Here is a 9,497-nt window from a genome sequence, read left to right as displayed (position 1 = left end):
GCAATCAAAATAGCGGACAAGCCAGCGAACGAAACACCTTGGAAGCTCGCGACAGCACAGATCTAGAAGGTATCCAAAACCAATATCTCTGACAAGCTGTTTTTGTGGTTCTGTTAGCTTTTCACAGACAGAAATGAATTTCTGGAAGCTAAGTTTTGTGCTGAACTCTTCTTCGTATTCACCCATTGCAGCAGCTCTGTGGACAAAGATAAGAAATGACCTTTAGCAAATGTATTGTTGAACCACATGCTTTTCTGGCAGAAGCTTACATATAAACGCCGAGTCAGCAAAACAGAGATAAATATTTAAGTCGTGATTAAAAATGCAGCTAGAATGAGAGGCATTGATTTCCAAAGAAATTTCAACGACACACACGAGATGCATGATAAAAAACACCTACTTCGAGGCAGCAAGCTGCTTCTTTGTCCTGTACTCCTCAACAAGCTTTTTGTGCGCTGCACGTTTTAACTCGATCCTTAGTCTCTCTGTCTCTAGTTGGTCATGAACCATGAAATCTTGGGTGACAATCTCCGTGCCATCGACAGACTGAGACTGAGTCTTCGACAGCTGTGGGGTGGAGTCCATCTCATCGAACTCTACATAAGAGGTCATGAGACGTCATCGTTACCAGGTCAGCTATGTAAGACAGTTGTTAGCACTGCATGTGAGACCATCATCAACAGGTTGGTTAGCTAAGACGGGTTCTAACTCTGAGTTAGTAACTACTTTGCAAAAACAGACGTAAATCCTTTGGATCTCTGCTATAGATTGCGGATCTATACAAATAATTTGACCTGTCTCTAATTGGTTAGCTAAGACGAGTGCTTAAGTTTTGCATGGCTGGAGATATAACTCAAGTTAGCAAAACCACAGCGCAAGCATGAAGTTGGCATGGTTAAAGTGAGGTTAGCTGAGTCCTAATTTTAAATCCATAACCCCTCTGCTGTTAACACGGCGCAACAGTTTGAGCACGGACCAGCTGAAGATAATTGGATACGGAACCGATATTCAAATCGCGCCCCACCTGCTGTGTTGCGCACATGCGGTGTGTACGTAGCCCGCGGAATTTCTAGCACCGGTTATTTTTTTGTTCAAACGTTGAATCGGTGGCATAATCATGGTGATGATGCAATGGATTACCTGAACAGGAGATCCGCGGCGAGTGAGATGAAGGAGACCGATAATTTTTCAGTGACGAGCGAACTCTGCGGAGGGATCAGGACTGGCTTTCCTTTGGAGAGCTCGCCTGTCGCCACCGATGCTAGATGGAGAGAGATCTGGAACTCATCTGCGGACGACCCCACAGGTTAGTCAAATACTTGGGGAACTATTTGAGAGCCCACATGTCAGTATGAGTTTGAAGTCCACCTACCACATTTTCTCACCTCAGATGGAGGTACTCCTCGTAGGACTCATATAAGGCCGACCCCACAAGTTAGTGAGAGACTTAGAGGAATTAGTAACTGAGAGCCCACTTGTCAGTGTCGGCGACGGTCAAGTGAAGTCGACCTACCACATCTCGTCACGCCCAAGAAACATGCCCATCTCTCATGCGTCACAAAACTCACCCCACCTATCAGGTTATTCTTCTCCTGCACGCAAAAAAATGAAGTAGCCTCTCTCTTTCTTTCTTTCTTCCTTTCTTTCTCTCTCCCTCTCTCTTTCTCTTTTCTCTCTCTCCGAGATTCAAAATCATTGAAGGGGATCGCTGACAAACTGCAGGGAAGCAGATCCCCCCACAATTTAGAAAGGTGTGACTTCCGAACAATCAGCGCATAAGATTCGGCAATCAAAGGTTAGTAAAAAATTTATCAACGCACCTTTTGCGTGGCGATTCCTGATACACGAGATTCAATTCGTTGATGAATTTGTTGTGGTCGGGATTCATAGAATAAAACTGTTTAGTTTTACACTGTAGCTTTGATTTGAGTTTGTTTTTTGTTTTGTATCCTCTCGTCCTTGTAATACGAGGTTGTTACTTTTGTTAGGTTTCATGGTTATCTTTGTGTTAAGTGTTGCACAAGCAAATTAGCATCAGAGGATCTCACTTTGGTTGAGGTTGTAGTTTAATTAAAAATTAATATATGTATATATTTATATATGTTAATTGTATAGAACTAAAAATATATTTCTGTTGATATCGACTTTGAAAAGTTTCAACACTGATACTGCAGGTTTATAACCTTTATATTTATTACGTCTCTTTTTCGGGGCAGATGTTCAGGAGTGCGTCATCTGGTCAGGACAACAGGGACGGTCGGTCTTTGAACGACATCGGCAAGGATTATGGGAGGCAGGTAATAGTAAGGCAGTTGAACATTAGTGTTTGGTCTTTTATTTCTGGGACGTTTGCTGTCAAGGTGTCACCACTGAGCAAATAGTAGATCATTAACAACAACAAAAATGATTTATATATCCTGGATGAATGCTGTAATATCTGTTTATCCTGTGCATCTACTCTGCAGTTGAGTATCGAGAGGTGGAATTTTTTTTACTACAAAACGAGAAGAAGATCAAGGATGCAGATGCTATCAAACACACACATGCCATGCGGGCTGGAATAATTGCAGTCAAGAGTGAGATACAAGTTCTTGGCAAACGCCCCAAGCAGGAGCATGGTGTGCAACAGACACCTGCCAAGAGGAGCATTCTAAGCAGCAGAGACTCCACTAACCAGATTGTGCAGGTAACGACGAAAACTTCAAACGCTGGTTTTAACGTACGTGGAAGTTTTAGTCGCATGTGCCTCTAATTATTTTTTGGTTTGAAGACACAGATGCCCACAAAGGCGCAGAACGGATGTTGTGACGGCCCAGCGTTTGTAGGCGGTCATAATGAAGAGGTGCAGGGTAACAGAATTTCCTTTGATGCAAGCAGAAGGATCATTTGCAACAAAAGCATTGGTGTTCAAGGATTTGGTACGGTTTGCACAAGGAAGAAGAGCCCAGCGACAAAATAAAACATAGGAGCAATAAGCTCTACCATACAGCAGCATCAGAAAGCAATACAGGTGACAGCATATACGAACGTGCAACAACATTTAAAGCAAATGTATATTTTTTTGTGAGCAATTTTTTCTTTGTTTTCGTCTGGTATATTTAAATTGCAGTATCTTCCACACGCAGGTGTACGAGGAAGGAAGCAAGTATCGCGGTAGTCCACGAATCGATGAAAACATAAGGCAAGGTCATTTGAAAGGATCACCTGTGGCGTTCAACATGAGGGGTCCTTCCAAAGGATCTCCGATGGCATTCAAAATCGTCAGCGAAATCACCAATGCACGGAGGTTGTCGCCAAGATTTGCTGGACAAGAGAGGCATGGGAAAACAAAGGTGATGTCGGAACTATGCTTTTTCAATTCAACACACAAAAAGTTTTATGGGAGAACAGGGTAAAGTGGAAAACAGGAGGACGGCTGTCCGTCTTGTACGGCTGTATGTGCAGTTGTTCTTTTATATAGGATGTTGTTGTGCCTCTCCGGTTGTATGGTGTAAACAGAAGCACACCTGTGCCTCTTTGTGCAGATGTGTGTGTAGCATGGTCACATTCGTGATGTGAACAGTGCCTCTGGTGTACCGCTTATACTCAGTGAAGAGGCACGGGTCTGGTTTTGGTATACCAGATCAGCCCTGATGAGTCATATAAATCTTTTGTTTAGAAGTTAAAAAAATGCATATGCTGCTCTGGACACCTAATTCTGTTTCTTGCCATGTGTTCAGGATTTGGCGGAGGGGATAACAGATGAGGGAAAGAAATATAATAGTTCTCCATCCATTTCAAAGGAAACGCAACGTTCACAGCAGCAAGTAGCGTACAGCGCCAGCACGGATTGCATGGTAGAAGCAGCACAGTCGCTTGGTTGCACGAGTGCCGGAGAAACAGGGAGCAGCATTGCACAATGCAACATTGGAGAGGCAGACTCATTTATGGATTTGGCCGTGCCATGCAGAAACGACGCTGCTGCGTGTGACAAACAATAGAGCAGCAGCAGCTCCGCTGTAAGTGGACCTGTGGCTGGCGATGAGACTGATGTCGTCAGAAGTGAATGCGATCAGACGAACGAAGACACGGTAGACAGAATCATCATGGCACCGCCGACCATTGTAGAGAAAGAAATGGACGACATGTTTAAAGAAGGCATATACCCAACGATTCAGGAGGTCACCGAAGCGTTCGAACCATAGGGTGGTATGGTATTCGGATCATTGGATGAGTGCTTTTTGTTTTTCTGCAGATATGCTAGAAAGGTTGGCTTTGCTGCCAAGTGATCAATGAGCAGAAGATCGACATATGATCAGCAGCTTGACAAGCAGGTGTTTCAGTGCACCAAGGAAGGGCAGAATAAAACAACTGAGAGACATGTTAAGGAGAGAAGGAGCAACTGCTTGATCCGGACAAGCTGCCCAGTCCAAATAACAGCCAAGAGGGATACATATAGGAGGAAATGGTACCTGAAGAACGTTCGTTTAGAGGACAACCACCAGCTTCACCCATCTGATTGGATGCTGAAGTTCATGAGATGCTATAAGAAGATGACACCTCAGGAGAAATTCTTTATACAAGTGCTGCAGAAGGTGAGGTTAGAACCAAGGAAGGTTATGCAGATTTTTACTGCCATGGGGAAACCGAGGCGAGAAATTATGTTCGACACGATTGACATAAGCAACATTGCATGCCGGGACAGGGCTGGAGAGCGCGGCACTGATATCGCAGACACCATGAAAGTGTTTGCTGATATGCAGAGGCGGAGGCCAGGATTCCACCATGTGGAAGAGACAGAGAACAATGTAGTGCGCAGCCTGTTCTGGACAGATTCCTTGTGTAAGATGAATTATGATCTATATGGAGATTTCGTGTCTTTTGACACCACATTCTCTACGAATATATATGGCTTGCCATTTGCACCAATTATAGGTGTCGACAACCACGGGTCGACCGTCCTGTTTGGAGTAGGCCTTTTGAAGGATGAGAAAATAGGGTCATTCAAGTGGCTCCTAAGCACGTTTGTCGAGGCAATGGGAGGTAAAGAGCCGAAATACATAATAACAGACCAGGACCAGGCGATGAAGACTGCAATAAAGGAAGCTCTTCCGAGGACGAGGCACAGGTTCTGCTGGTGGCATATTAGGAAGAACCTGAAGGAAAATAACGCAGCAGTGTTTGCGCAGCACCCAGGGATGTCTGATGATATATTTCGAATCGTCAAAAACTCACTAGATCAAGACGAGTTTGAGCGTGCCTGGAAAGCAGCAATTTCTCTGCACAAGGCGGAAGGCAACAAACACCTGAACACGCTATGGGAACTCCGAAATTTTTGGGTGCCGGCCTACTTCAAGGACTGTTTCTATCCTTTCTCGTCAACAACCACTCGCAGTGAGAGCACGAATTCGATGTGGAAGAATTACGTCGACCACAAGGACACTATAAAAAGGTTTGTTAATGCGTATCACACGATTCAGCAAAATTGCCTCGCCACGCTTGACAAGAAAAGACACCGAACAGAAGAGAAGGCGCCATCACTAGAGACGGGTTTTCCGATTGAAAGACAAGCAAGTCAAGTATACACGAATGAAATTTTCAGGAAATTCCAGCTGGAGCTACGGAACCGGACTTACTTCAAGTGCTCTGACCTGGCAAAGGGGAGGCAGTATTTAAAAAAAAGATTATTGAGCCTGGAGAAAAAGTGTGGAAACCATATCCGGGCGAGGAATTTGACAGGTCTGAGTTCAGGGTAGATGTGGATGAGCAAAAAGAAATATACAGTTGCAGCTGCAAGAAAATGAGTAGGGATGGCATTCAGTGCTGCCATGTGCTTAAGGTGATGGACCAAACAGGCATGATCGATCAACTTCCAAAATCCTTTGTCATCCCCAGATGGACCAGGAATCTATCAGAGAGTCTGAAAGTTCTGTCTACAAGTCAAGGTGATAGCATGACCATACAAGACGATGAAACTATGAGATTCGGCCTCGCTTACGCTGAGTTGTCGGATATCTGTTCAAATGCTTGCAGAAAAGAGAAGGCATACCGTGTGCTGCGTGAGTGTACGGTAGATATGAAAATAAAAGTCATGGCGGCACTTGCCGAGGAACCAGACACAGGCATTCTTGCCGAAACTCTCAAGAACCCTCCCATGAGTGGCTCAAAGGGTACGAAAAAAGGAGATCGAATCAAAGCTGGTTCTGAGAAGAAAGGAAAAGGCAACAAAGCCGCATCCAAGTGCGGCTGTTGTGGAGTAAAGGGTCACAGGAAAACAAACTGCCCGGATAACCCAGAAGTCCAGGAGAGGATGAGGATTGAAGAGGAAAAGAGGAAATCGCAGCAGGAGAAGAGGGCAAGGTCAATGAAATGGCCGACAACATCGACAACACCATCGGGGACATCAAATGGCTCAGGACAATGCACTCCAAGCCCAGGAGGAAGACGTCAGACGCCAGCAACTCCAACGACGCCACTGACAGCAGGGAGCATTTACCAAAGTCTTGCATCTACGCCAGAATCAAACATCACACAAGCCAGGCACACAGAATGCGTACAGGGAAGCCCGGGACAAGGCACGGAATCTGCGTAGTCCATTTTCAGAAAGGAAAGGTCTGAGTGGAGACTTTTTGGTACCGGAGAACAGTACGAATAGAAAAATTAAAAGGTAATAATGCAGCTTAAACAGGACGTAAGCAAAAAATAGTGATGACCGCAATCTTTCGCTTTGTTTTTATGTATGAATATTAATTTTACACGTAAATAGGTTGAATAGCTACGCAGAAGGGTGGGGTTGCACAAGGGTCGAGAAGGAAGAATGGATCGCTGAACATTCAAAAACAAGGCCGCACATGGAGCGATGAAATAGCAAGCAATTGGTGGGGAGGGCGGGCGGTTGTCGATTGTTTATTTTCTTGTGCTGTGGTTATAAGAACGGCTTGTAAGTTAATTTGCTGCAGTTATAGAAACAAAACAAATTTAAATAAGAACGCCTTTTGCTTCTTTATGTATTTTTTACTCGGCGGACAAAAATATCAGAGGCACAGGTTTCCTTGTTATTTTCCGCAGCCGCGTCGATTTCTGAACGTGGATGTTGTAAGCATACAAGCATGCTTCTCTGCTGCGTGACAGAGAGATAAAAATAACCTAAGGGCACAGGCAGCCACGGTCATGCCACCGGTGAGTGTTCAACCGTGACTCTCACGGTTGCATGGTCACGCCCGCCGTTATGGAACGAAAACGTTTTTAAGCACATAATCTAGGTCGTTCTTCTGGGGCTGCATAACCGTGGCTTTCGTGGTAACTGGGCCTCGCCTGTTCTAATGCATGTTCTTCTGTTATGAATGCATGACTGTAAGTAATTCAAATAACCGTGCTTGTGATGCGTGTCCAACCGTGCCTCATGTGCCTTCATGCGATGCTTCTGTGATGCAAAGATTTCAAACACAACGGGTCACGGTTGTGTTTGCGTTTCTGTTTTACAAATGGACATAGTGCCTGGCAGTAGGTTCACGGCGTTTGCCGTGGGAGAATCACGTCTTTACATGCTACTAAAGCATGTGGAATCACGGCCGTGCCTGCGTGTGGCATGTAGAATAGTGCTTTGCAGTGCCGAAGGCAGGACCGTGTGTCTCGTTCTTGAAAAGCCGTGGTTCTGCCATCACTTCATTCACTTGGTTTTGTCCGCGTTTTAGCAGAATCATCTGCAAAGCAGAGGCACGGCCTTGAATCTTCTAGTGACTTAATTGTAACATGCACGTTGGGTTTCCGCAATTAACGCATGAACGCGACTCCACGTAAAACACAAGCATGCCTCCCTGAGCATATTTACCGTGCCACTCCTGGTTATAGAGCAACGGATGCATTTGGAGCACAAAGAGACACGAAGGTGACCTCTGACTTGAAACACTGACACACTTGACGGTTCGTGCATTTGAGTTAAAATCTTACAACGAAAACAATTGTAACACGGACAGTCATCCGATTCTATTAGGTTTCCGTAATAATCGCACCATCGTGACTCCGGGTAAGAATAAACCATGCCTCTCCACCGACTCATTATGAATACAATTAGAAAACCTCTGTGCGTGACTCTATGTAATTAGAAGACCTTTGAGGGCTTTATGCCCGTGCTTGTGACCCTTGACACTAAAACACAGAGTAAACGCCCGTGCCTCTATGCTGTATGCACATGCTTATGCCCGTACAAGGAAATACGCTTTTAAAAACAGGGTCTCTCGTATAGGCCATTCCGTGCCTCACAGAGTAAACGCCCGTGTCTGTACGTAAGACAAAGGTTAGCGTGACTCTATGTAATACCATCGACCATGCCTTTACGCGCTTCATGCCCGTGCCTGTGATAATTTTGGTCCCGCGTAAAACGCAAGCATGCCTCTCTGGGCCTCCATACCGTGCCTCTCCTGGTGTTAGAGTCAACGGAATCATCTGGAACACAAAGAGACACGAAGGTAGACACGAACTGTTCTACATGCCTATGTGGCATGTAGAACAATGCGTCACAATGCCAAAGGCAGGACCGTGTGTCTGGTACGTGACAATGCCAAGCCGTACCGTGTGTTTGGTACGTGACAAGCCGTGACAGGAGCGTTTCAGCAGAATCATTTGCAAAGCAGAGGCACAGCCTTGAATCTTCTATTGACTTAAATGTGAACGTGTCCGTGGAAAATTTTGTTGCTCGTAGAGGCAAGATGACTGTAGAACCGTGCTTCCGGCGTCAAACAGATTCTTCTATTGAATGTGTGCCGTAAATAATTAAAACATGGACGGGCACGCCCGTGCCTGGTCTGCGTGTGCAACAGTGCATCTCGTACCTTGAAAGCCATGGTTCTATTTAATGTTTCAAGCAGTCACCTACCATTGACTTGCTACGAGTAGTACTTAACCCAGGCCCCCCTGTCAGAAAGAAAAATAGAAGAAGTAATTAATCTGGACCCCTCCGCTCCCCGTCGTGGGTATTTAAGCCGTCTCGTGGATTGACAGGCTGTAATCCATTTCTCCAGATCCACCTCAGTGAGCACTGGTCGTGGGCGGCTCCACCCCAGCAACGGAGGTGGAGATGGAAAGCGCTGCTCGTAGCATCAAGAGGTCGAGAGTGGCGCCACCGGTGACGCCGCATTCTGGTGGTGTGTTGGTCGTCGGAGGGGATGGAAGCGGCGACCGTGCTCCCTCCCGATCCGATGAGGAAGAAGAGTGATGTCGTGCGGACCACATCAGCGATCTCGCCAACGGTGTCCTAGGTGAGATCATCTCTCGTCTTCCCATCAAGGATGGCATCCGTACTCGAATCCTCGCACGTCGCTGGCGTCCTTTGTGGCCCATCGCTCCTCTGAATCTCGACTGCCGCGAGATCTCTAACTCTCGTCTTTTTAACGATGGTGAAAAAGTTCATATCGAGACCATATCTCATCTGTGCGCCTTCACCAAGGAGCCCGTTCGCAAATGCTATTCCGGAACGCGGCTCTGTCGAAATCCTGTTGTCAGTCTTCCGGAATCCATTC

The 9,497-nt window shown here is 45.8% G+C and overlaps 1 pseudogene; it reads left to right on the top strand.

Annotated features, from left to right (window-relative positions):
- The first annotated feature begins 1,131 nt into the window (after positions 1-1,131).
- Positions 1,132-6,571, top strand: LOC123055885 (uncharacterized; annotated as a pseudogene).
- The last annotated feature ends 2,926 nt before the right edge of the window (positions 6,572-9,497 follow it).

Source organism: Triticum aestivum, chromosome 2D (genome assembly GCF_018294505.1).
Source record: "Triticum aestivum cultivar Chinese Spring chromosome 2D, IWGSC CS RefSeq v2.1, whole genome shotgun sequence".
NCBI classification, from domain to species: domain Eukaryota; kingdom Viridiplantae; phylum Streptophyta; class Magnoliopsida; order Poales; family Poaceae; genus Triticum; species Triticum aestivum.
This window is presented reverse-complemented; position numbering and strand designations above follow the sequence as displayed.